The sequence below is a fragment of the Capricornis sumatraensis genome, chromosome 3 (assembly GCF_032405125.1).
Source record: "Capricornis sumatraensis isolate serow.1 chromosome 3, serow.2, whole genome shotgun sequence".
NCBI lineage: Eukaryota > Metazoa > Chordata > Mammalia > Artiodactyla > Bovidae > Capricornis > Capricornis sumatraensis.
This window is the reverse complement of record NC_091071.1, coordinates 33,538,665-33,564,091: the sequence shown is the minus strand read 5'-3', so window position 1 is coordinate 33,564,091 and position 25,427 is coordinate 33,538,665. Positions and strand designations below refer to the sequence as shown.

At 43.7% G+C, this 25,427-nt stretch overlaps 1 protein-coding gene across 2 annotated transcripts in view; it reads right to left on the bottom strand.

Moving 5' to 3' along the window:
• The window catches only part of GRIN2A (glutamate ionotropic receptor NMDA type subunit 2A), a 440,082-nt gene that overhangs the window by 152,784 nt on the left and 261,871 nt on the right, over positions 1-25,427 (bottom strand). The window lies entirely within an intron of this gene.

The window sequence follows — 25,427 nt, the reverse complement described above, 5'->3', positions numbered from 1 at the left end:
TAAAAAATATACAAGTAGTAGTCTGAATTGGGATATGAGATTTATCAGGGATCCCATAGTTTTTTTGATCTAAACTTCTATCCAAGAATCATTTCTATGATCTCTCTGATAGAAAGGGCACAGGAGTAAACAGGTGCTGGGCTTACTTGCTCAGTCACGTCCGACTCTGTGCAACCCATTGGACTGCAGCCCGCCAGGCTCCTGCGTTCATGGGGATTCTCTAGGCAAGAACACTGGAGTGGGTAGCCTATCCCTTCTCCAGGGGATCTTCCCGATCTAGGAATCAGAATGGGGTCTCCCACATTGCAGGTGGATTCCTTACCAGCTGAGCTACCAGGGAAGCCCAAATGAACAAGTGGCACTACATCAAACAAAAAGCTTCTTCACAGCAAGAATATTAAAAAAGGAAGAGATAACCTAAGGAAAGGGAGAAAAATCTTTGAAAACTATGGACCATATAAGGGGTTAGTATAGAAAAGATACAAGAAATTCACACAGCTCAACAGGAAAAGGACTAATAATCTGGTTTTTAAATGAGCAAAGGACTTGAATAGATATTTATCCAAAGAAGATAGTCAACAGGTACAGGCAAAGATGCTCAACACCACTAATCATCAGGGAAATGCAAATCAAAACCACAGTGAGACATCACCTTACCTTTTAGAATGGTTCTTACCAAAAAGATAAAAAGACAAGCAATAACAACTGTTGGCAAGAACGTGGAGAAAGGGGAACCTTGTGGGGAATGTGAATTGGTTCAACAGTAATCCCACTTTCAGGTTAAATTCTAAGGAAAGAGGATCTGGAATGAGGTATCTTCACTCCCATGTTCAGTGCAGCATCACTCACAACAGCCAAGCCAGAAGCAACCTCAGTGCACATCTGAGGCTGGGAAAGAGTGAGGGCAAGAGGAGAGGGGATGACAGCAAGCGAGATGGCTGGGTGGCATCACCGACTCAAGGCACATGAGTCTGAGCAAACTCCAGGAGATAGTGAAGGATAGGGAAGCCTGGCGTGCTGCAGTTGATGGGGTCACACACAGTCGGACATGACTTAGCGACTGAACCACAGCAACAATTCATCTACAGATGTGTGGGTTAAAAAATGTGACACACACAATAGAATATTAATCAGTCATAAAAAAGAAAACTCTTCCACTGGTGAAAAAAAATGAATGGACCTTGAGGGCATTGTGCTAAGTGCATTAAGTCAGACAGACAAAGACAAATACCATATGACCTCACTTTACACATGGAACCAAAAAAACGAAAACCAAGCCCATAGATTACAGAGAACAGATTGGTCATTGTCAAGGCAGGGGGTGGGGAGTGGGGCAAAATGGGTGAAAGGGGGTCAAAATTACAGATTTCCAGTTATAAAACAAATAAGTCAGGCAAATGTCTAGCATGGTGATTATAGTTAATAATGCACTATCTGAAAGTTGCTAAGACATAAATCCTAAACATTCTCATCACTATGTATGGTGATGGATCTTAACTAGACTTATTATGATGATCATTTTGCAATATATACAAATATCAGATTATTTCATTGTACACCTGAAGCTAATATAATATATATCAATTATATCTCAATTAAGAAAATATTCATCTCATACGGCTGCTGTATTAAAAGAACAATACACAGAAATCACTTTATACAGATCCTGGAACATAATAACTGAAGAATAAACATTAGTTATCACTGGTATGTGAAAAGTGAAATTATGAGTTGCTCAGTTGTGTCTGACTCACTGTGACCCCATGGACTGCAACTCACCAGGCTCCTCTGTCCACTGAATTCTCCAGATAAGAATACATTCATAAGAAACAGTGGGTTGCCATTCCATTCTCCAGGGAATCTTCCTGACCCAGGGGTCAAACCCTGGTCTCCTGCATTGCAAGCAGATTCTTTACTATCTGAGCCATTCAGTTCACTTCACTTCAGTCGCTTAGCCATGTCCAACTCTGTAGTCCCATAGACTGCAGCGTGCCAGGCTTCCTTGTCCATTACCAACTTCCAGAGTTTACTCAAACTCATCTCCATTGAGTTGGTGATGCCATCCAACCATCTCATCCTCTGTTGTCCCCTTCTCCTTCTGCCTTCAATCTTTCCCAGCATCAGGGTCTTTTCCAATGAGTCAGTTCTTAGCATCAGGTAGCCAAAGTATTGGAGTTTCAGCTTCAGCATCAGTCCTTCCAACGAATATTCAGAACTGATTTCCTTTAGGATGGACTGATCTCCTTGCAATCCAAGGGACTCTCAAGAGTCTTCTCCAACACCACAGTTCAAAAGCATGCTCAGCTTTCTTTATGGTCCGCCCCTCACATCCATACATGACTACTGGAAAAACCATAGCTTTGACTAGATGGATCTTTGTTGGTAAAGTTATGTCTCTGCTTTTTAATATGCTGTCTAGGTTTCAAGGGGCACAGTTAAGGGGAGGATCTGAGCCAAGGACCAAGGCTACTGCACTCCACATCTAGAGGGCAGCAGTGGCTGTACTCTTCAGCACAAATGGATGGAAGATTCAAAGGCAAAGAAATCAATGGACCCAAACAGTCTCCACATAGAAGGGTTTTAAGGTTATTTATCTAAATTGATAGAACTGCCTCCCTCCACACTTGACCCCAGCACATACCGCAGGACCCCTTCCTGACAGACAGCTGCTCATCTATGGGGAGGTGCCAGTCAGTGTCTGAGTGCCATCTCCCCAATTCCTAGGAAGGTCCCTTTCACTGACAGCTCTAAGAGTTTAGCAAAGTCTTCCTTCCACAGAGCCAGAATTATTTCCTTGAAACTTCAACCTGCTGGCTTTACTTCCCCACTGTAAGCAAAGGAGACTACAAAACTTTAAAACTCTGAAGACAAATACTGTATCTCCCTTGGAAGTCCCTTCTGTGGGATTCTCCAGCCATTGCTCATGTATATTAGATATGAATACTCCTTTCCATTCCAAAGCACACCCGTAGATTCTTCTGTCTTCTCCCCAGACAGAATGTGGGATTTTCAGAATATGATCAGAATGAAATCTTATCCCAGGAACGTTTATGTAAAGATTGACAGGCATTCAGCTACAAGGTAGGCAAACCTGTATTTCATGCCAAAGAAGTCATCAAACCCAGTGTTTTTATGTTTCCCTTTACATAGGGATCCTTATTGATGATATCCACCTGGGGGTTCGACACGTGCCACGCACAGTGCTGGGTGCTGAACGTAAGTCACTGAATTTCACACCCCAGCTGCTTTGCAACGAAGCAGCTAATACAATCGAGAGTTCGCATGTTTCAGAAATTGGGTCTCATATCCCAGAAAAGTGGAGAAGGCAATGGCACCCCACTCCAGTACTCTTGCCTGGAAAATCCCATGGACAGAGGAGCCTGGTAGGCCGCAGTCCATGGGGTCGCTAAGAGTCGGACACGACTGAGCGACTTCACTTTCACTTTTCACTTTCATGCATTAGAGAAGGAAATGTCAACCCACTCCAGTGTTCTTGCCTGGAGAATCCCAGGGACAGGGGAGCCTGGTGGGCTGCCGTCTATGGGGTCGCACAGAGTCGGACACGACTGAAGTGACTTAGCATAGCATAGCATAGCATCCCAGAAAGGAGCTCTATTCTATGCTTCACTTGCACTTCACTCAAAAAAAAAAGCCCTTTAGTAAGAGCTATCTGATGAACAAGCCCCGCTCCACACCTTTTTTTAAGCTTTGCCTTTAACTAAGAGGTTACGTTTGCATTTCCCATCTCAGTCCTCAAAGCCTGCCAAGCATGAAGAAGGCAGATCACATCAGTGCGGGCTTGAAGTCTGAGAAAACACTGTCTCCATCTCTTCTCTAGGAGGGCTATTGCATTTCATCCACTGGGGTTCTTTCTACTTGCAGCTGATTTTCAAAAGAAAAAGAGAAAGGGAAAAAATTACAAGAATTCATTCTTTGGGGGGCAGTGGAACCAAGTGTTTGGAAAGAATTTAGAACAGAGGCTCCTGAGAACCTATGATTTACAGGAAAAGTAGAAAGTCATTCTTAGTCCAAAAGATAACGCACTTCTGACATTAACATAAAATCAGAGGCTAATTTCTTCTAGTGGAAGTAGAGTCAGGAATCAAAAATGCTAAGTCATCATTAACAAACGGCAAATTTGGGGGTGGGATGGGGAGGGAGATGGGAGGGAGTTTCAAAAGGGAGGGGATATATGTACACCTGTGACTGATTCATGTTGCGGTTTGACAGAAAATAGCAAAATTCTGTAAAGCAATTATCTCTCAATAAAAAATAAATTAATTTTTTAAAATGGCAAGTTTTAGTATTTCTCTTCTTGACAGAAACACCTAGAAAGACAGTAAAACTTTAGAGAACTGCCAGTTTCCAACATGCTGGCAGCCAAATCCAGCAGATGTACCAACAAGAGAGGCAGACCCAAGCCAGCCCGACAGGGGTACCATTTGGCAACTGGACAGCCTGCCACCATACTCGTTTCTATTTCAGACAACAGGAATGTCCAACTCTGTCTGCTAGAGCTAACTCAACCAGCTGTGTGGCTGACAGGTCTGCACCTGCCCTGGATATCAGATCTGGCTTCTGAACAGCATAAAAGCACAGTGGAGCATTCTCCCCAAGTCCAAGTTCAGGAACCACCTCCAGCACATATGATCACAGTGGCATAGAAGTTAGGTTCACTGAAGATGCACAAACGGACCCAGAAGGGGCTTTCAGACCCAAACTGAGGGAGGAGTCGGTGAACTGAACTTGCCACCAATGTTGGATTAGCTCCATCACCTGGATGTGTCAGTAGCAGTCAGATCAGCCCCCAAAGATGCAAAGCCTCAATCGGAAGCTAGAGCATCACACAGCAAAGGCAGCTAAGCGGCAGGACTGCCAACAGTGACGCTTCCCACATGCAGGGAGGTGCATATGTTTCCATTTATTTGCATCCTATTGACTATGCAAAATTCTTAATAAGGCCAGTGGAAGAAGCTGAAGCTGACAGCAAAGCAGAAGTCAGGAAAATAGGAATTGCCTGGTTACGGAACACATCAAAATTGGGAAGCTGGAATCGAGTCTACTGCCCTTAATAACTGCAAACCCCTGCCTTAGGAAGAATGGCATGGACTCAGGCAACCATCCAAACATTCTGATAAAACAGAAAATATACATGAACACGTTTCTACTAGGACAGCAGCTCTGCAGTCTGATTATTTATTATCAAAGCAAGTCCTCCAATTATTTGCTTCCCTGTGCCTATGTGGTAAGAATATAATGGTATCCTGTTCCTAAAACTTCTAATTTTTTTTTTTAAACCAAGAGTCACCAAGAGGAGAGTCACAAATAGAAGTGTGCTCAACATGGTGAACCAGTGTGACTCTTACACAATGCAAGTTAAGTGGGGATGGCAAACACTGGATTTGGAGTCAAACCGTTAGGGTTTGTGAACTCTTTCTCTGTGAAACTTGCTGGTTAGGTAAACTGGGGTAAGTGGTTACTATACCTCTTTGAGCCTCACCTTCCTTATCTGCTAAATGGAGCCAATAGTAGAGACTACTTCATGGAGTTGTCACAAGGGTTCAATTGATTGATACATAGAATAGAGCACAGTGTGCCAGGTATGCCCCAGGCACATGATGGATGCTTATGATTGTTGAACTAGTTATTAATCAATATCTTCACTTCCTCCCTGAGATTGTTGAGAGACACAAAAGAATATCACGTCTGCCAACCTTCAGCAACCTTTATCTTCTGGGTCTGGAGGCCTAAGCATCGAGTCGATATCTTTGTGTGATTTGACTATATCATATCACCTCTATGAACATTATTATCTTTATCTCTTAAAGGAGAATAATCTCACTTGACTCAGGGTCATTATGAGGATTCAAGGCCATTCTGTATTTGAATCCAAAAAGCTCTATACAATACTATTGTATCAATAATAACTATCCATTATGCTGTTATGTGGAAGGGGAACCATACAAAATGATGGTCCTGTTAGCCACAGAGCCTTCCACCGAGCCCAAGCTTCATGGCAAGTCCATGGGAAAAGTCAAAGGGTGCAAGTGAAAGTGAAGGTGTTAGTTGCCCAGTTGTGCCTGACTCATTGCAACCCCATGGACTGTTGCCCGCCAGGTTCCTCTGTCCATGGAATTCTCCAGGCAACAATACTGGAGTGGATTGCCATTCCCATCTCCAGGGGAATCTTCCCAACCCAGGGATTGAACCTGGATCTCCTGCATTGCAGGTGGATTCTTCACCACTGAGCCACCAGGAAAGTCAAAGAGTACTGGAGTGGGCAGCCTATCCCTTCTCCAGTGGATCTTCCTGACCCAGGAGTTGAACTGGGTTCTCCTGCATTGCAGGTGGATTTTCACCATCTGAGCCACCGGGGAAGTCCAAGAGTACGTTACATCAAAGTGTTATCTAGCTTCTCATGCAGGCCAAGAGGCTAAGAGTGGGAGCTTCTCCTACAGCTTGACTTGGCAGGCATTTGTGAATTGAGGTCTTCTCATTCTTCCTTGTTTTCAACACCTCCTGGTGGAAAAGAAGGTTCTAAGGTGAAGCCATTCAGGATGAAGGGCACAACTTGAACAGCTGGGGCCATGGCAGGATGAGAGCCACGTGCCTTCTGCTGTGTGGGATTAACAGGCACCTTGTGGTCCAGAGGAAGCCAGCTCTGACAGGGGATGGCTCAGGTCAACAAACGCTGTCCACCGCCAGCTCTTGTTCCATCAGCCTCCCTTTGGCAATCTCATGTAGGCCACTCCCCCACATGCCTCATATGGAAGCCTTCAAATATCTCCTCCAGCTTTAACAGGATGAGGACAGGGTTAGTTAGATGATGTCCCAGAGGTCTTCTCTTCTGGAGGGTTACGTCGCTGACGCGAGGCAGTGACCAGCCCCCCTTGGACAGCCACTGCTCCATAGCCTTTCTCACCCTTTGAACACTCAGTGGCAGCCCCTTTCTTCAAAAGGGTGTGACCTAGTGGTCAGGAAGATATGAAACTGCGGCCCACCAGGATAACATCTGTTTTCTCATTTCCATATGAACACCGAAGTCTTTCCCGTCTCAGGGACTTTGCAAGCTCTGTTCCCTTGGCCCAGCATGGCTTCCCCTGGTTCTGTGCACATCGAGTCCTTCATCCTCCACAAAGGGGCATTCTCTCTGCACGCTGCAGAGAGAAGTGCAGCTCCCAGCCTAGATGCTCTCCATCTCAGTGCCTCCTGTCTCTCCTCAGCAGCCACAGAGATGTGTGATGATTTTCTTTATTGGACTTCCTTCTCATTGTTGTCTGCACTCCCTAGTAGACTGCAGCCTCCTGAAGACTGGGCATACTCTTGTACTCACTGGCATATCCCGTGCAGGACTGACACTGAACCCCAGATAAACTCTTCCAGTGAGTGAATGAATGCAACGGTGACTCTTGGCCATTTGGTATGACTCTGAAAAGGTCACTTAACTTTCCTGAATCTCAATTTTCTCCTATATAAAATGAAGATATTGATTACCTTTTAAGTGCTTAGAGCACTGGGCATGGGAGGCACTGTTACTCTTCTGCATCAGTTTTCAGAGGCCCAATTTGTACCTTTTATCATTTTTGAAATAAAGATTATTTTTACAATTGTTGGAGTCTTAGATTAGGTAAAATATAGTGACATTTCCTTCTTATGGAGAACTCAAGCTCTTCTCACATTGAAAAAAAAAATCCTCTGGAAAAAACATGGTTATGTGGCTTTGTCTATTTACTGTTTAGGAGCAAGTTAGCATCAATACTAACGTAGTCTGCTCCACAATTTCACCACTTCCTCCTTCTCATTTACTCCCTACGGACTGCTCCTCCCCACTCTCTTAGTTAATGAGAATGCCTTTCTAAATTTTTAAAAGTCTATTTTTCTTTCAAAAGCCCCAGGGAGTTAGAATAATGAAACTCATTTAATTAATATATGCAAAGCAACCCTGCCATCCAGGTGGCATTTTTGTTACTCTTTTTTCTTGATCATTCTGAGCATTATATTATTGTACAAGGACTCATATGCATAGGTCACTTAACATGTATCAGACATTGAGCCCAGTGCTTTCCATGGCTTATATAATTCTCACAAACTCTCCACTCTGAGTGGGGACTAGCATCATCTCCATGTTTCAGATGACAAAAATGAGGTTCAGATGTACTTTAGTTACCTGCTCGATGTTCCACGGCTAATGAGTGGCAGAAAAATCTAGAATCTGATTTCAAGGTCTGTGGGATTTATTAGATTGGAATCCTCCAAAGGCTACAAACATTATGTGCTCAGTTGCTCAGTCCTGTCTGACTCTTTGTGACCCCAAGAACTGTAACCTACCAGGCTCCTCTGTCCATGGGATTTTCCAGGCAAGAATACTGGAGTGGGTTGCCATAACAAAGCACAGATTATGCCCATTAAGGAGTTTTTTGCCTGGAAGTAGAGTCACAGTTGTCTCGGTAAAACAATCTAAGATTTTTAATGATAATATCTCCTTGTTGTTCAAATTCAGCTTTATTAAAGGCAACCACATTAAAGGATATGATACATCAACTATTTAGCATAATATTACACATTAGCTGCCAAATATGAATATTTATAAAAGTTCTTTTGGTTGTAATTAGCAGAAACCAACTTGAACCAACTTAAACCACTAAGGAAGTCTGGTGGTTAATATCTGAAAATATTGATGATAGAATGGACTTCAGCATAGTTTGATCATGCTCTGGCTTGTTCACTATACTCTACTTCTCTTGTGCTGGCCAGTGTGTGAGTTACCATTATCTTCTACCTGATTTCTTCCATAGTAAAAAAAAAAAACAAAAACCCAGCAGCAGAAATTCCAGTCCTTACATCTGCAGACTTGCCATATATTGAATAGTCCTGGAGTTCTCTCTGTTAGACCAACCTTAGATCACATGTTCATTCCTGAACCAATTGCTATAGTGAGATGGATGGGATTATTTTTAAAGAGCTGTGGCCAAATAGGGCCCACCCATCACAGCCTACATAGTGGGGAAGGAGAAAAATGGAACCTGGGAAATCACCTTATGTTCCACACTAAGCAAAGCTTGTTTCTAATAGGAAATGAAATGGCACAGGACAAAGAAAAAGCAAATGAGGCTCCAGAAATACCCTGTGCAAGTTCAGGGTTCTCTGTAGCCATCTATCTCACTCCCCTGCTAAAACTCTCCAATGGCTTCCCATAGCTTTTGAAACAAACCCCAAACCTTCACCATGGCCTTTAAGATCTTATGGAGCTTGGTTTGCCCAATTTTCTCCCCATCTCATTCAATACTAACTTGACATTATGTGTCTGTTTACTTATTTTTGGTCTCCACTCTAGAACAGGAGCTTTAGGTGGGGAGCCCTGTCTGTTTGTCCATCACTGCACACATCTCATACCTATAGTGGGTATTTGACACACACCGTGGGTATGACACATGAAAAAGTGTTAGTCACTCGGTTGTGTCCAGCTCTTTGTGACACCATGAACTGTGGCCCGCCAGACTCCTCTGTCCATGGAATTCTCCAGGCGAGAATACTGGAGTGGGCAGCCTTTCCCTTCTCCAGGGGATCTTCCTGACCCAGGGATGGAACCCGAGTCTCCCACATTGTAGGAAGATTCATTACCATCTGAGCCACCAGCAAAGACCATCAGACACACACTATGTGTTGACTACATGAGAGAATACACGGATGAAAAAAAATGCATGTATGCGTGAGTGAATGAATGAACACAAAGAATGAGACCCAGGCAATCAACAGATGAATATGGGTAACAGACGTCAGGGCACTGTCTTTATTCTGTTTGTTTTGTTTTCACTTAGCCAGCTGAAAACAAACACTTTCTCCCAGTCCTATGTTCAGAGTTCAGAATTCAGAGTCTTATTTAAGAAATGCTCTGTTTTGAAAGCAGAAGATTAAACTCAAGATCTGTAAATAGTTTAGAGGCATGGATGATGGCTTCCTCCCTATTCTGAGTTTGCCAATTGTTTAGCATTCCTGAATATATGTGAATAGAATATTTAAAAATCAAGGCAGACAACCCCATTATGACCTGGCATGCACCCAGTGTCGAAATTAAATATTGGCTTCCCTCTTCCTTTCTACCTTTTACTTCCTTCTTTCTGCCTAGTCAGAATTACTGAGACTTCCTTGATGACGTCTTTGCTCAATTTGTCGCTTCCAATTAATATTTACTGAACTAATTTAAAGGGAGTTGATGACTTTGCAACTGAGCTTCTGACTTATTCTCATAAAAATTCTCCCAGGAAGGATTAGCTTCTTCCTTTGTTTTCCACTTGCTTTATTCTTGGCAATGCCAAACACCAATCTCTACGATCATGACAACAATAATAGCTGATATTGATGGTGAGGATGTTATTAACATTTTCAGGAAGGTTTTGTGGTTTACAAGATGAAATCCCATACATCACGTTTTCATGATACACTAATCTCTAAGACAAGCGAAATGACTCCTATACACAATGGGAGAATCTCTGAATGAGCTTGAGGGCACTGGAAGACCTCTAGGGCCTCATGAAAACATGCCCAGGGTGTCTTCTTACCCTGTGAGGCCAGACAATCAGAGGATTAGATGCTAAAGTCAGAGAGGCAATCTTGATCCGGATTCTACCATTAAGTGACCCTGGAAAAGCCATTCTTCTCTCTGAGATTTTTTTTTCTCACACACAAATGGAAATAATAATACCACTTATTCCACAGAGTTTTTGTGAGAATAAGATAGGATAATGTATGTAAAAATCCTTAGATCCGGTCAAGCACTGTATTACAATGGCATGATTCACTCATTCAACACATATTTAAGTGTCTGCAGTATGCTGAGTACTGGGGTATGCAGATATAATGGACAAGGTCCCTGGAGTTCATGATCACCACCACCATCATCATCATCACCATCATCACCACCACCACCATCATCATCACCACCACCATCATCACCATCACCACCACCATCATTACCAACATCATCATCATCACCACCATCATCATCATCATCACCATCATCACACCATCACCACCACCATCATTACCACCACCATCACCACCACCACCATCATTACCAACATCATCATCATCACCACCATCATCATCATCATCACCATCATCACACCATCACCACCACCATCATCATCACCATCACCACCACCATCACCATCATCACCACCATCATCATCACCACCACCATCACCACCACCATCACCATCATCACCACCATCATCATCACCACCACCATCACCACCACCATCACCATCATCACCACCATCATCATCACCACCATCATCACCACCACCATCATCATCATCACCATCATCACCACCACCATCACCATCATCACCATCATCACCCCATCACCACCACCATCATCACCACCACCATCACCATCATCACCATCATCACCCCATCACCACCACCACCATCATCATCACCATATCATTACCACCACCTTCATTATCACCACCATCATCACCCCATCACCACCACCATCATTACCATCATCATCACCATCATCACCATCACCACCATCACCACCATCTTCACCCCATCACCACCACCACCACCACCATCATCATCATAACTACCACCACCATAGCCACCATCACAATCATCATCACCATCATCATCACCACCACCATCATCATCATCACCATCATCACCTTCATCACCACGATCATCACCACCACCATCATCACCACCACCATCATCATCACCATCACCATCACCATCACCACCATCATCACCCCATCACCACGATCATCATCATCATTACCACCACCACCGCCGCCATCATTATCACCACCACACGACTATTATTAATCATAAAGGACCTATAAGGAAAGAGGACTGATTCTTTGGAACAACACATCTGGGTCTGAGAGAAAGAAAACTTAGGCTCAGCATGTCCTTGCCATTAGCCAGTCTCTCAATAGTACAAAATGAACCCTGAGTCTTCCAAGCCTCACTTTCCTCATCTGTAACAAAGCATAGAGCAGTAATTTATAATTTTACTGTTGTAACACCAGTTGAAAATAATTTGTTACAACTAATAATATATTTTATGAATCTGAGCCATAAAGAAGAAAAATCAGATTCGAACCATAGAATTTACGAGATTTAGATAATAAACTGATATTTTCAGCAATGATCCTCAAGAACTGGCATGAGTTCCATCAGACTCCCTCGTTTGCTGTTTATTTGACAAATTTCAGCAGACTGTAGAAAAGCAGGAAACCTACCCCACCCCACCTACCAGAACAAATATTTTCTTCAAGTTTTAGAGGAACATCTACAAATTGGTCCAAATGGATGAGTGGGACTCTCCTTGGATAATTCAGTAAGTCCTTGTCTTGGGAAAGCCACTTTGCAGAAACAACTCAAATTCTCACCTGTAAGTTGAACAGAGAAGTAGGTTTATGACCTACGGCCATATAAAATGACCACTTAGTACCAGAGGTGATTCTTCTAAGTGAGATATGGAAACTTTTTATCATCACTCATTTGAATATCTGCCAGTCTTAAGGTTCCTCAAGGTCTTGCTTGGTATTGCTTATAAATAATGATGATTATGATAAAATTAATAAAATAAATACATGGCATCTAATGACAAAACACTTAAAAGAAACTATGGAGGTGATATGAATAAGTAGTCCAGGTGGAATTGGGCAGGCCCTTCTTGATCTAAAGGTCAGGTCTTGTGTCCAGCTTACCATCTCCAAATAAGAGGAAGGTTCTGGTACAAGAGGGTGGCGGCTTTCTTGAAACACTTTCACCCATGGATACTTTGAATCTACAGTTATGGAGCAATTCTTTCTGAAATAAATCCAGAAACCAGCTGAGCGACTCCTATACATCAAGTGAATAAGAAAATGCGTGTGTGCTAAGTTGCTTCAGTCATGTCCAACTCTTTGTGACCTTGTGGACTACAGCCCACCAGGCTCCTCTGTCCATGGGATTCTCCAGGCAAGAATACTGGAGTGAGTTGCCATGCCCTCCCTCCAGGGGATCTACCTGACCCAGGGATTGAACTCACATTTCTTATGTCTCCTGCATTGGCAGGTGGATTCTTGACCACTAGGACCACCTGGGAAGCCCGAACAAGAAAATGCCCACTCCACATCCAAATGGGTACAAAAGGCTGAGATACTTTCTTGTCATATACTCCACCCACAGCACAGTAATACAAAGTCAAGAAAGCAGATTCCAGCTTCTCCCTGAAGAGTGAACGGTTTGGAAGCCCAACATGTAGAGCCCCAACTTTTCAGACTGTCAGATAGGAATGTGGGATTATCATTATCAGCTTTTCACAGTTTTCAAGACAAGCTAAAAATACAATTTTTTTGTGAAATCTTACAGGTTTAAAATGTTGGGATTTATTCAACTTTTGAAAAGAGTAAAGACATTAAAGTCAAAAAAGAAATATCGCAACTTCAAGTCAATTTGTTTGAGTTTCAAGCTTCAATTTGCAAGCTTTTAAAGGAGTAGCATGCAGACTTCTCTGGTGGTCCAGTGGTTAAGACTCTATGCTTCCAATGCAGGGGGCGCAGGTTCGATCCCTGGTCAAGGAACTAAGATCCCACATGCCATGCCAAAAAATAAAAAATAAAGGAGTATAACTGAGTTCAGATAAGGAGAAAAAAATAGATCTGAATTCTGACTTCATTTTATATTACCTGCGTGACCTTGGTCTCTGGGGACCATAACTTATCTAGTCCCGTTTCCTTATCTTTAATATGAGTTATGATTTCTAATTGGCCAGCTGGTAATCTATCCAATGTCTGTTTTCCTTTTCCTCATTCTTAATTGTTGCTGTTGTTCAGTTGCTAAGTTGTGTCCAGCTCTTTGTGACCCCACAGACTGCAACATGCCAGGCTTTCTGGTCCTTCACTGTCTCCTGGAGTTTGCTCAAACACATGTCCATCGAGTGGGTGATGCCATCCAACCACCTCATCTTCTGTTACCCCCTTCTCCTTTTGCCCCCAATCTTTCCCTACATCAGTCTTTTTCAATGAGAAATCACAGTTGTTGAGACTTCATGTTTCCTGTAAGAATCCATGGAACTTGCAGGAATGGAAGCTTACCCCATCCTTGTTCTGATTTGGTTTGGTGTGACCTAAATGAAGAAGGGATTGGGGGCAGGAGGAAAAGCGGACGACAGAGGATGAGATGGCTGGATGGCATCACTGACTCGATGGACCTGAGTTTGAGTGAACTCCGGGAGTTGGTGATGGACAGGGAGGCCTGGTGTGCTGTGATTCATGGGTTCGCAAAGAGTCAGACACGACTGAGCGACTGAACTGAACTGAACTGAAATGAAATGAAGAAGAATTAAAGAGCCTCTTGATGAAAGTGAAAGAAGAGAGTGAAAAAGCTGGCTTGAAACTTAACATTCAGAAAACTAAGATCATGGCATCTAGTCCCATCACTTCATGGCAAATAGAGGGGAAACAATGGAAACAGTGAGAGACTTTATCTTCTTGGGCTCCAAAATCACTGCAGATGGTGACTTCAGCCATGAAATTAAAAGACACTTGCTCCTTGGAAAAAAAAAGCTATGACCACCCTAGATAGCATATTAAAAACCAGAGACATTACTATGCCGACAAAGTTCTATCTAGTCAAATCTCTGGTTTTTCCAGTAGTCATGTATGGATGTGAGAGTTGGACCATAAAGAAAGCTGAGTGCTGAAGAATTGATGCTTTTGAACTGTGGTGTTGGAAAAGACTCTTGAGAGTCCTTTGGACAGCAAGGAGATCAAACCAGTCCGTCCTAAAGGAAATCAGTCCTGAATATTCATTGGAAGGACTGATGCTGAAGTTGAAGCTCCAGTACTTTGGCCACTGATTCGAAGAACTGACTCATTGGAAAATACCCTGATTCTGGGAAAGACTGAAGGCAGGAGAAGGGGATGACAGGGGATGAGATGATTGGATGGCTTCACTGACTCGATCGACATGAGTTTCAGCAAGCTCTGGGAGTTTGTGATGGACAGAGAAGCCTGGTGTGCTGCAGTCCATGGGGTCGCTAAGAGTTGGACACGACTGAGCGATTGAACTGACTGAACTGGATCCTATTTGACTTCTCAGGGACTGGGTCAGCAGTCCAGAATTAACCTGGTCAGTATACAGCATTTTGAAAATGGCTGGTAAAGGTGGGCACAAGATCTAATGCAGTCATGAACAAGGAAGTCATCTAAGGTGCTTCTGAAGCAAACTTAAGGTCGTGAAGGAGGCAGTCTGAGATCAAGGACTATGCTCCTCAAAGAGCAGTCAGGAGACCATAGGGGAAAGAACCAGAACCTTGACCATACTGTACCTGAAGTCCACCCTGTCTCTGGGATTCCAATCAAATAACTCAATCACATAACTAATTTTAGTTGATTATTACTTGCTGCAAAAGAATCCTAACTCACACCTAAGGATTAAAGATAATGTATTTAAAGTGACTGGTCACACCTAAGGATTAAAGATAATGCATTTAAAGTGGCACATAGGAGGTACTAAATACATGATAGGTTTTATCATTAGAGTATTTCAACATTTCCACTATATCTGATTTTAAAATATATATGCTTCCACCTTACACCTCCCCACATCACCTTTAGTGACCATAAATTTGTTTTCTATGCCTGTGGGTCTATATTCACTTTGTATCACTTTTCTAGATTTCACATTTGATATCATATTTATCTTTCTCTGTCTCATTTACATCACTTAGTGTGTAATCTCTAGGTCTATCCATGTTGCTGCAGATTGAACAAAAAGGTCCTATTGCATAGCACAGGAAACTATATGCAATATCTTGTAATAGCCTATAATGGAAAGGAATCTGAAAGGAATATATACATATAACTGAATCACTGTGCTATACACCAGAAATTAATACATCATAGTGAAAGTGAAAGTTGGTTAGTCATGTCCAACTCATTGTGACCCCATGGACTATACAGTTCATGGCATTCTCCAGGCTAGAATACTAGAGTGGGTAGCCTTTCCCTTCTCCAGAGGACCTTCCCAACCCAAAAATCAAACCCAGGTCTCCTGCATTGTAGACAGATTCCTTATCAGTTGAGCCACAGGGGAAGCCCCTAACACATCATAAAATCAACACTATTTCAATAAATATATATATGCCTCCATAATGTAACTTAATGAAACTTGAAGTTCCCCTTTCCTCCCCCCTCAACATATAGCAATGTATTAATAAAACTGTTAAGAAGTTCTTTTATTAATAGGGATGGAAAGGAAAAGGAAATGAGCTTGAGTCTCAGGAGAGGGCTCCTCCAACCATGTAGGAAACTGCGTGATATGTTTATTCCTGTGTTTCAATAGAATTTAATCAGACGAAGCAAACCTGTAAGAACTGGCTACAGGGATCTGGCCAAGAGCACACCAGACCATAAGCAGATCAGCCAGTTCATTCACCAAACTTTGGGGCCTGTGTGGAAATGTGGCTGGCCTCCCTGCCCACGCAGAACCTAGCGAGCATCGCCAAGCTGACAGTGACTCCTTCATCCCTGGGATCCATGCCACGCTTGGAGGCACCAAGAGTCTGCATGGGGGCCTGCAGGCAGGCAGTCACACCTGCAGGCCGGCAGCGTCCACACGGAGGCAATAGAAGGGGGAGGCAGAGGAGAGGGGAAGAGGTCCGTTCTGGCTGTCTAGCTCCCACCTGGAAGGAGTGATAGGGCGGGCTTCTGCCCTACATACCAGGAGGAGGTGCAGAGACAGACACCCTTCCAGGAAAGAAAGCAAAGAACAGCTTATAAATGGACTGGCCCTTCACACTGCACCATATGCTCCTCCCTGCTGGTGGACAGGATTTTTAACTCGTTTTGTGTGGCATCGGATGTTTTCCAGATCATGTCAAGAATGAAACAAAGGCAGAGGTTTTTCCCAGCCTCTTCCTGAGTGTGACCTCTTCATTGCTTCGGATCCAAACACTTGGCCCATCATCTGTATCATGACTCCAGCCTAGTCAAATCCTGATTCCCTTTAACTGAAAGCATTTCCTGCTCCGATGATCTTCCAGGCAGTTCATCATGAGATAAATTTTACTTTTTCCATGTATCGATTAAAACTATTGGTGTGTGTGTGTGTGCGTGCTAAGTCACTTCAGTCATGTCCGACTCTGCGACCCCATGGACTGTAGGCTGCCAGACTCCTCTGTCCACGGGATCCTCCAGGCAAGAATACTAGAGTGGGTTGCCATGCCCTGCTCCAGGGGATCTTTCCCACCCAGGGATCAAACTCGAGTCTCTTATGTCTCCTGCACTGGCAGATGAGTTCTTTACCACTAGCACCACCTGGGAAGCCAAAACTATTGGTATGATTATTTAACCCTCCTAGGTTGTGCTAAGCCCAGGTAGACTAGAAATGGCTATAGACTATAGATCTTTGGAAGGTCTGTGGCTCCTATCGCCATGTCTAAGAGTTGGACATAACTGAGTGACTGAACAATGGCAAAGCATAGAGCAGATACCACACAGACACCCACCAGGCTACACGACAAAATCAAGGCTGGAAATGGAGAGTCTCCAAAGGTGGATGGCAGCTGAAATTCACAGCCCAATTCGTTTCCTCCAGTGTTCTCCTTCCCCTTGGGGGTGATTTACCAATTAATCTTGGAACCTGCTCCCACCTCTGAGTCTTCACTCCCCGCTAGGTGATGTCACCCAATTCTGGGGCTTTAACCGCTGTCAGTAAGCTCAAAACCTCTATGTTGTATTTACAGCCTGAACTCAGACTCTTCTCTCCAATTGCCTGCTTGAGATTGCCATCTGGATGTCTCCAAGGTATGTTCAATTGAACGTGTTTGAAATTAGATGCCATTCCTGGCTCACTCTCCCCCAACTTATTTCTTCTCCAGTTTTGTAAAAGGTACCACCATTTATTCAGCTGTACAAGTGAAAAAATAATATTCTAGCTCTTCTACCACTTCATAGTCATCCATCATGTTTTGTTAATTTTACTTCCAAAACAGGCATAACCCCACCCACTTGTCTCTGAACCCCCAGCCTTACAGAGATTCATGTTACGGTCTCATAACTGGCCCCTCTGCTTACACATCAAGACCCCTTGCCCCCAACATACTCTCTGTCATCAGGCACCAGAGTACTGAAGATGGTGCTTTTCTTTGCATTATCTTTTCACAGAAGAGAGCTGCAGCAGATCATTAGTATACGTCATCAAATTAACAAGTTTCAAAAAGAAACCATCCCTAGTATTCAACCTTGGAAGAAAAAGATCAATATATATTTTTGTTGGCAGCCTGGTTCCAGAATCTAAAAATTTGCATCTGATATAAGGCAAATTTGAACAATATTTATCCTTTATGTGTGACCTCAAAACATTTCAAACCTCCTTTCCCTCAAGGTAAAGTTACGGACGATTTCTGATCCTTTCAAGTCGCCAGCATCAGGCTTCCACCATTTGTCGAGCTATTCATTGGATGCCAATTGGAAATGATTGACTTGCACTGCAGGGCTGGCATACGGCACTCCTGACTTCCAGCCAGAAAACAGAGAGGGCCATGTTCCAGGAGAGATGCCACAAACAGAGATGATGCTGAAGAGAGGCTGCTGACTTCGCTCCCCGACTGAAGGCCCAGGGGGCACAGCCCACCTCCTGTGGGTCCATCGGGCCACAGGAGGTGTTAGATCAAGCTGTGCATTTGGCCCCGGGGAAGGAGGAAAATCAACATTTGCTTGGTGCCAACTCCATCCTAGGTGCTTGGCTAAATATATTCCATGGATTTAAATGTTACCTTAATCCTCTGTGGTTGGAATCATCTCTGTATATACTCAGGGAAATGGAGGCTCAAAGATGTTAAGTAAGTTGCCAGAGACAACCTTCTGTGAGTCCAGGAAATGGTTTGAACAAAGCACTATCCAGAGCCACATTCCACAAAGTCACGTGTCTGTGTGTGCCAAGTCGCTTCAACACGTCCTTCTCTTTGCTACCCTGTGGACTGTAGCCCACCAGGCTCCTCTGTCCATGGGATTCTCCAGGTAAGAATAGTGGAGTGGGTTGCCATACCCTCCAGGGGATCTTCCTGACCCAGGGATTGAACCTGTGTCTCTTATGTCAGCTGCATTGGCAGGCAGTTTCTTTACTACTAGCGCTATCTGGGAAGCCTGCAAAGTCACGTAGCCTTGTAGAATATGCTTTGGGTTTTCAATTTGGCACATGGCTGCAGGATTCTCTCACTGCATATCTCTTTGAGGCTCAGCTTTTTTTCCCCATCCCTGAGTCCAGACTCCCAATCAGATTTACAGCACAGGCCCAGAGGATGGTCTGGTCTCCTGGGTGCCTGGTGTCACTGCCAGAAATGTTTGTTGAGCACATAGTGATCCCATAGATAAATATTTGCAGAGAGTTATCACATTCACCCAGGGAAGTTATAACTCCAGTAAAGCTCAGAGAATTAAGTGAGCAGGCTCCTTTATTGGCATTAAAAAAAGAAACCAACAGTGATAATTCTGATTACCAAATAAAAATATGCCAACCAGGTTCAGCTCAGTCTCTTAATGGGTCACTAAACCAGCAGCTTTTCCTATGGTTATTTTAGAAAGGAAGATTGAAAAAAGTATCAAATGTAACTTGGATATGAGTTAAACTCTTTCTCACTTATATATCTTCCTTCCATTTCCCTTCCTGTCAGGGTGATAATTTACAATCTTGTTGCTTCTTAAAGCAGAAACTGGACTTCATAAATCAGGAAGTTACTGTAAAACACATAAGTGGTCAAGCCAGGTATCATTAATTAAAGCCAAATAACTTCCCTTCAATACTAATTCATAACTCACCCAAGAGAAGATTTTTTTTGTTGCCTTGGTTTGGGCTATCGATCTACCTGAGCGCTTCTATTTGACTTCAGTGTAGTAACGTCTCCACCTCCTCCTCCCCTAACTGAAATGGGAGCCCTAGGACACAGAGACATAACTGGATCGGCAAGAAACGAGACTGAAATATACCTCCATTTCTCTCTTTCCTGTCTGTGTACAGCGTGCAGTATAATAAGCAAAAATTAAAGTAATAACAATGATCATCATCGTCATAAGAAGAAGACAACAATGACTTTACAGTTACTTGTGAAGTACCACCTACATGCGGGGCTTCCCTGGTGGCTGGTGGTAAAAGAATCTGCCTGCCAATGCAGGAGACGCAGGTTTGATCCCTGGGTCAGGACGATCCCTTGGAGACGGAAATGGCAACCCACTCTAGGATGCTTGCCTGGGAAATCCCATGGACAAAGGAGCCTGACGGGCTAAAGTCTATGGTGTCACAAAGGGTTGGGCATGACTTAGCGACTGAATAACAACTACTGCTACATGCCAGGCACAATGATGAGTGCTGTACATATATACTTCCATTTAATTCTACTACAATACAAAGAAATGACTCCCCCCACCACCTTGCACACACATAGAGGCTTCTTTTTTTTTAAAACCTGAATTCAGAGCACTTAGTAACTAATACTTGGTAAATATGTGGCTAATTCAAAACCAAGTTGGCAATTATCCTTCTAATGAATTTTTCTCTCCTCCACACTACCCTTCTTCCCACTAGTGGTATTCTTCACAGCGTTCCTCCCAAGGTAATCCTCTGGCAAGAGCACTCAGGTCTTAAAAACACCTTCCATCTCCCTTCTATGACCTCCTCCTCAATAAATGTAAAATGTGTCCCCTCCAAAGTGGATGAGGAAACTCACAAATGTGCACACATTGAATCAAGAGTAGTAATCTTTTATCCCAGGAGTAGGAAATGGCAACCCAATCCAGTATTCTTGCCTGGAGAATCCCAAGGACAGAGGAGCCTGATGGGCTACAGTCCATTGGGTCACAAAGAGTTGGACACAACTGAGCACACACACACACTCAGAACCATCTACAGATCGCTTTCCACGTGCCAGGCTCTAGGTTAAGAAACAAAACTTTTCTTATCCCCGTGTTATATCTGAGGGAGCAGACTTGGAGGAATCGAGTGACCTGCTCAAGAGTCTCAGATCCAGGAGAGTTCAGATCAGAGATCCATACACAGGCAGCCTGGCTCCAGCGCCCACACTCTTAACTGTGATCTTGTGCCCCCTTCCCGGAGCCCCACCCACTAGCAAACTGGAGACATTCTCGGGACAGGACAGGACAGAGCACTCTCGGTTCTGTGCCAACGAAACAGGTAACGGTTTACCTTCACAGCTCCAGGAGTTGCCAGCGATGTGCTCTGTGCTTGGCGAAGGAACAGATGTTTAGCAACTTTGCAGCAGCAAGGCGCAGGTTACGTAACATGGCGGAGCTATTTTTGAACTTGGGAAAATGCTGACTGTTCTTTCCCAAGTGCCACCTCTAAAACCAGGAATATTAAACATCAGGAACAGTTCCCCTTTTCCCCACTATTTTTGTCCTGAAACCAGAACAGACACAGGTCCACAGTGGGGTCATTAACCCAGCAAGCAGTCTTCTATGCCTGGGCCGGCACTGTCAGCAGTGAACAACTGCACAGTATCCTAACTACCCAAACTCTGTGTGCCAGACTAGCAGCAATGTCCATGAGGACCACCAGAGGACGTGCCTAATTAGACCCAAGACGTCAAACTCAACCAGTCAAAGCAGGACCCCCAGTCCCTCGGCACCTCGCCCTGAATCCATCATGTATGACTTTACCTGAACCTCTTCCGAAGCTAGTTTGCACCCTCCTCACTATGGAGTGGGAGTGATGAGAGCTATTTTACAGTTGCTTTGCAAACTAAGACTTTTTCCTCTAGTTGAAAAGGTAACTTTCAAAGCCCAACGTGAGAACTTCTAAATCTGGAGTCATGGGCTTGCACTGAACAAGGTGATGGGTCTGAATCAGGGTGCAGACACGTGTGTTCTCTGCTAAAAGTGAAAGTGTTAGTCACTCAGTCGTGTCCGACTCTTTATGGCCCCATGGACTGTAGCCCTGCCAGGCTCCTCTGTCCATGGGATTCTCCAGCAATTCCCTTCTTCACAGGATCTTCCCAACCCAGGGATCGAACCCGGGTCTCCTGAATTGCAGGCGGATTCTTTACTGAGCCACCAGGGAAGCCCGTGTTCTCTGTTACCCAGACTGAAGATTCCTTGCTGTCAACAACCCAAATGTCCATCAAAGGGAGATGATTAACTAAAAGATGGAACACATAAAACAGAATACAAAAAAAGCAACGAAGTTGAATATGCTAGAATTCTATCTGTCCTCATAGACCATGCTTGAGCCATAAGGTGGAGGTAAAGGAAATTCCAACATATCAGATACCACTTATATATATTAAAAAGAGCTATCCATTGGGTCTAAGGCTTCCCAGGTGGTGCTCGTGGTAAAGAATCCGCTTGCTAATGCAGAAGATGCAAGTTCAGTCCCTGGGTTAGGAAGATCCCCTGGAGGAGGAAATGGAAACCCACTCCAGTATTCTTGTCTGAAAAATTCCATGGACAAGAGGAGCCTGGCAGGCTCCAGTCCATGGGGTTGCAAAGAGTCGGACATGACTGAGCAACTGAGGGCACACACACATTGGGTCTAAGGTCGTACATATGTCTACATCAAAATTTCAAAACATGTGCATGGATTTGGTTACATGCCAGATTCACTGTGGTGTTTTTCTGTTTTTCTCTCCCATGGCGAGAAAGAAATAAGCAGGACTTCTACCTGATCAGTACTGTGTTATTTCTTTTAAACACTTGAAACAAATACGACATGTTCACTTAGCTCTCTGGCTCGAGTATAGGGGTGGGTGTTTCATCAGACTCAGCTTTTTGATACTATTCTCTCCTTTAAAAAAAAAAAAAAAAAGAGTCCTTGTTACCTAACCCTGGGCTTGGTGGCTCAGATGGTAAAGAGTCTGCTTGCAATGTAGGAGACTCAGGTTCCATCCCTGGGTGGGGAAGGTCCCTTGGAGAAGGGAATGGCTACCCACTCTAGTATTCTTGCCTGGAGAATCCCATGGACAGAGGAGCCTGGCAGGCTACAGTCCATGGGGTTGCAAAGAGTTGGACACAACTGAGTGACTAACACTTCCACTTTTACTTGTTACCCGAGGTTGTCTTTAGACAAATTTCTCCACCTTCATCAGACTGTACATTCTTTAAGTTGTATGCTAATTCGTGTGTGATTTTGGAGGCTAACACATGGTTCTCTGGATAGGAGTGATGGATAGAAGACAGAGATACAGTGCTCTTAACCCCTTCCCTAAAAACCACCTTCTTGGGACTCTCTCCAGCTGCTCATCCTTGCCTTGCCTGGAAAGGTCCTACTCTTTCTGGGATGGGTTTAATAAACACTGGGCTAGTCGGGAAGTGTGGCAAGGACCCCAAACACTTGCCTGAGTGCCACATGTGAACTGAACCCTCTGGCACTCCTCGGGTAGAGAGATGTTTTATTAAACACCAGGCTGGGATGACGGCTCACTGCACTTAATGCATTACTTGTTTGGGGCTGAAATACCACCTACAACATTGCTGCATTTGAAGCATGACTCCTGGAAATAGCAGGCCAACATTTCAGAGCAGTAGAATTTATTCTTTTTTTTTAAGGAATGGAATTCAGGGCGATCACTGGAGAGAGTATTTGACTGTCTTGCCAATTATCCTTCTCAAATTCTTTTTCCTGTATACGTTATATTTCAATTGCCCTACAATTGAGTTATGTTTCCATCAGAATCATACAAATATTCCAGCTGCAGGGCACTTATGACGGAAAGTAAGAATTCATTAGTGCAGCCCTTGCCTTGGGCTGGCAGCAATCCTGACTCTAACATGCTCCTATGCTTCACACCAATTTATCTGAGTTCCTTCCTGATACTTGGGCAATTATTTAAAATGCTGAAAGTAGCAATGTAGAAACAAGATTGTTAAAGAGGGAAAGAAGATAGGGGAAGGGAAAACTTCAAAGGACCATGATTTCTTAACCCAAAAGTTCACTTTTCAGGTAAATGTCAATTTCAGGTAAAATGTTTAAAGCACCACACACACACACACACACACACAGACACACACACACACACAGACACACATACACACACACACACACACCAAGCCCCAGACCAGAAATTATCTCTGAACTGTAGCAGATTTAAAGTCCTAAAACCTTCCAGAGACATTTTAGTGTTACTCTCTCCATTGAGCCTGACTCTGTGCAGTCCCATGGACTGTAGCCTGCCAGGCTCTTTGGTTCATGGAATTCTCTAGGCAAGAATACTGGAGTAGGTAGTGATTTCTTCTCCAAGGGATCTTCCCGACCCAGGGATCAAACCTGGATCTCCCACATTTCAGGCAGATTCTTTACCATCTGAACCACCAGGGAAGCCTGAGACATTTTAGAGAGATGTGTTATTCTTTGGGTAATAAACTCACAGGATCTGTGGACTATAATTTCTGATGACCAAAACAATTTCACTGCTCACTCTACCAATCATTAAGTAACTGCCAGGTGCTCAGCATTTGTGCTAAGCAGCACTTTTCATGCATCACCTCAAGTAATACTCATGACAACTCCTAGAACGTTGGTTCTCAAGGCATGTTCTCCAGAGTGACAACATCAGCATCACCAGGAACTTGCTAGAACTGCAAATTCTTGGCACCTAGTCCAGAGGTACTGAATTAGACACTCTTGAGTGTGGGGCCCTCCACAGGGCTATCCCATGCTTTATTTATCCAATCTTTATAACAATAGAAGTTTATGCTGTGTCAGATTTTTTCCATTAGAAACTAGACACTCTGAGAGCGTCTTGTTTTAACAAGCCCACCCAGTGACTCTGATGCATGTTGAAGTATGAGAATCACCACCTAGAAAGTAGTGTTATTATTACCACTTTGCAATGAACAATGGAAGCCCAGAAAGGTAAAATGACTGTCCGAGTTACATGGAAGGTGGATACGACAAGATTCGAAAGCCAACAAGTCTAACTCTATAGCCCAGTCCCTTCATCACGGTGCTATCCTGCTCATTATCTAAGAAATGAGCATGGATTAAATCAGTCAACATCAGGCAAAAACAAGCACAATGAGCGTAGGAGTGATCCTTCCAAATCTCAACAGCTGAGCCATAACGACAGCCTGCAAAGACAAACAATGCTACTCAGAAACATAAAATCTAACTTTAATGTCCACGAAGATGGGAGTAGCTCACTAAATTATGACAGCCACGTGAAGGAATACAGCGCAGCTTTAAAAGTGATGCTTGCCAAGATTTCCAACAACCTGCAAAAATACTTGGGACATACGAAGGGAAGAGACATACAAACTCCAAGACCAGGAGCGCCAGTGTGGGCACTTGCCCCAAAGTGTAACATGCTGGTGAGGACGTGGGAAGACGAGTGATTTCACACGCTGCTAGAGTGAACATAAGTTACACAGTGACTTGGTGGGACAATTTGGCAATAGGCACTTAAAGTTTCAAATGCACAT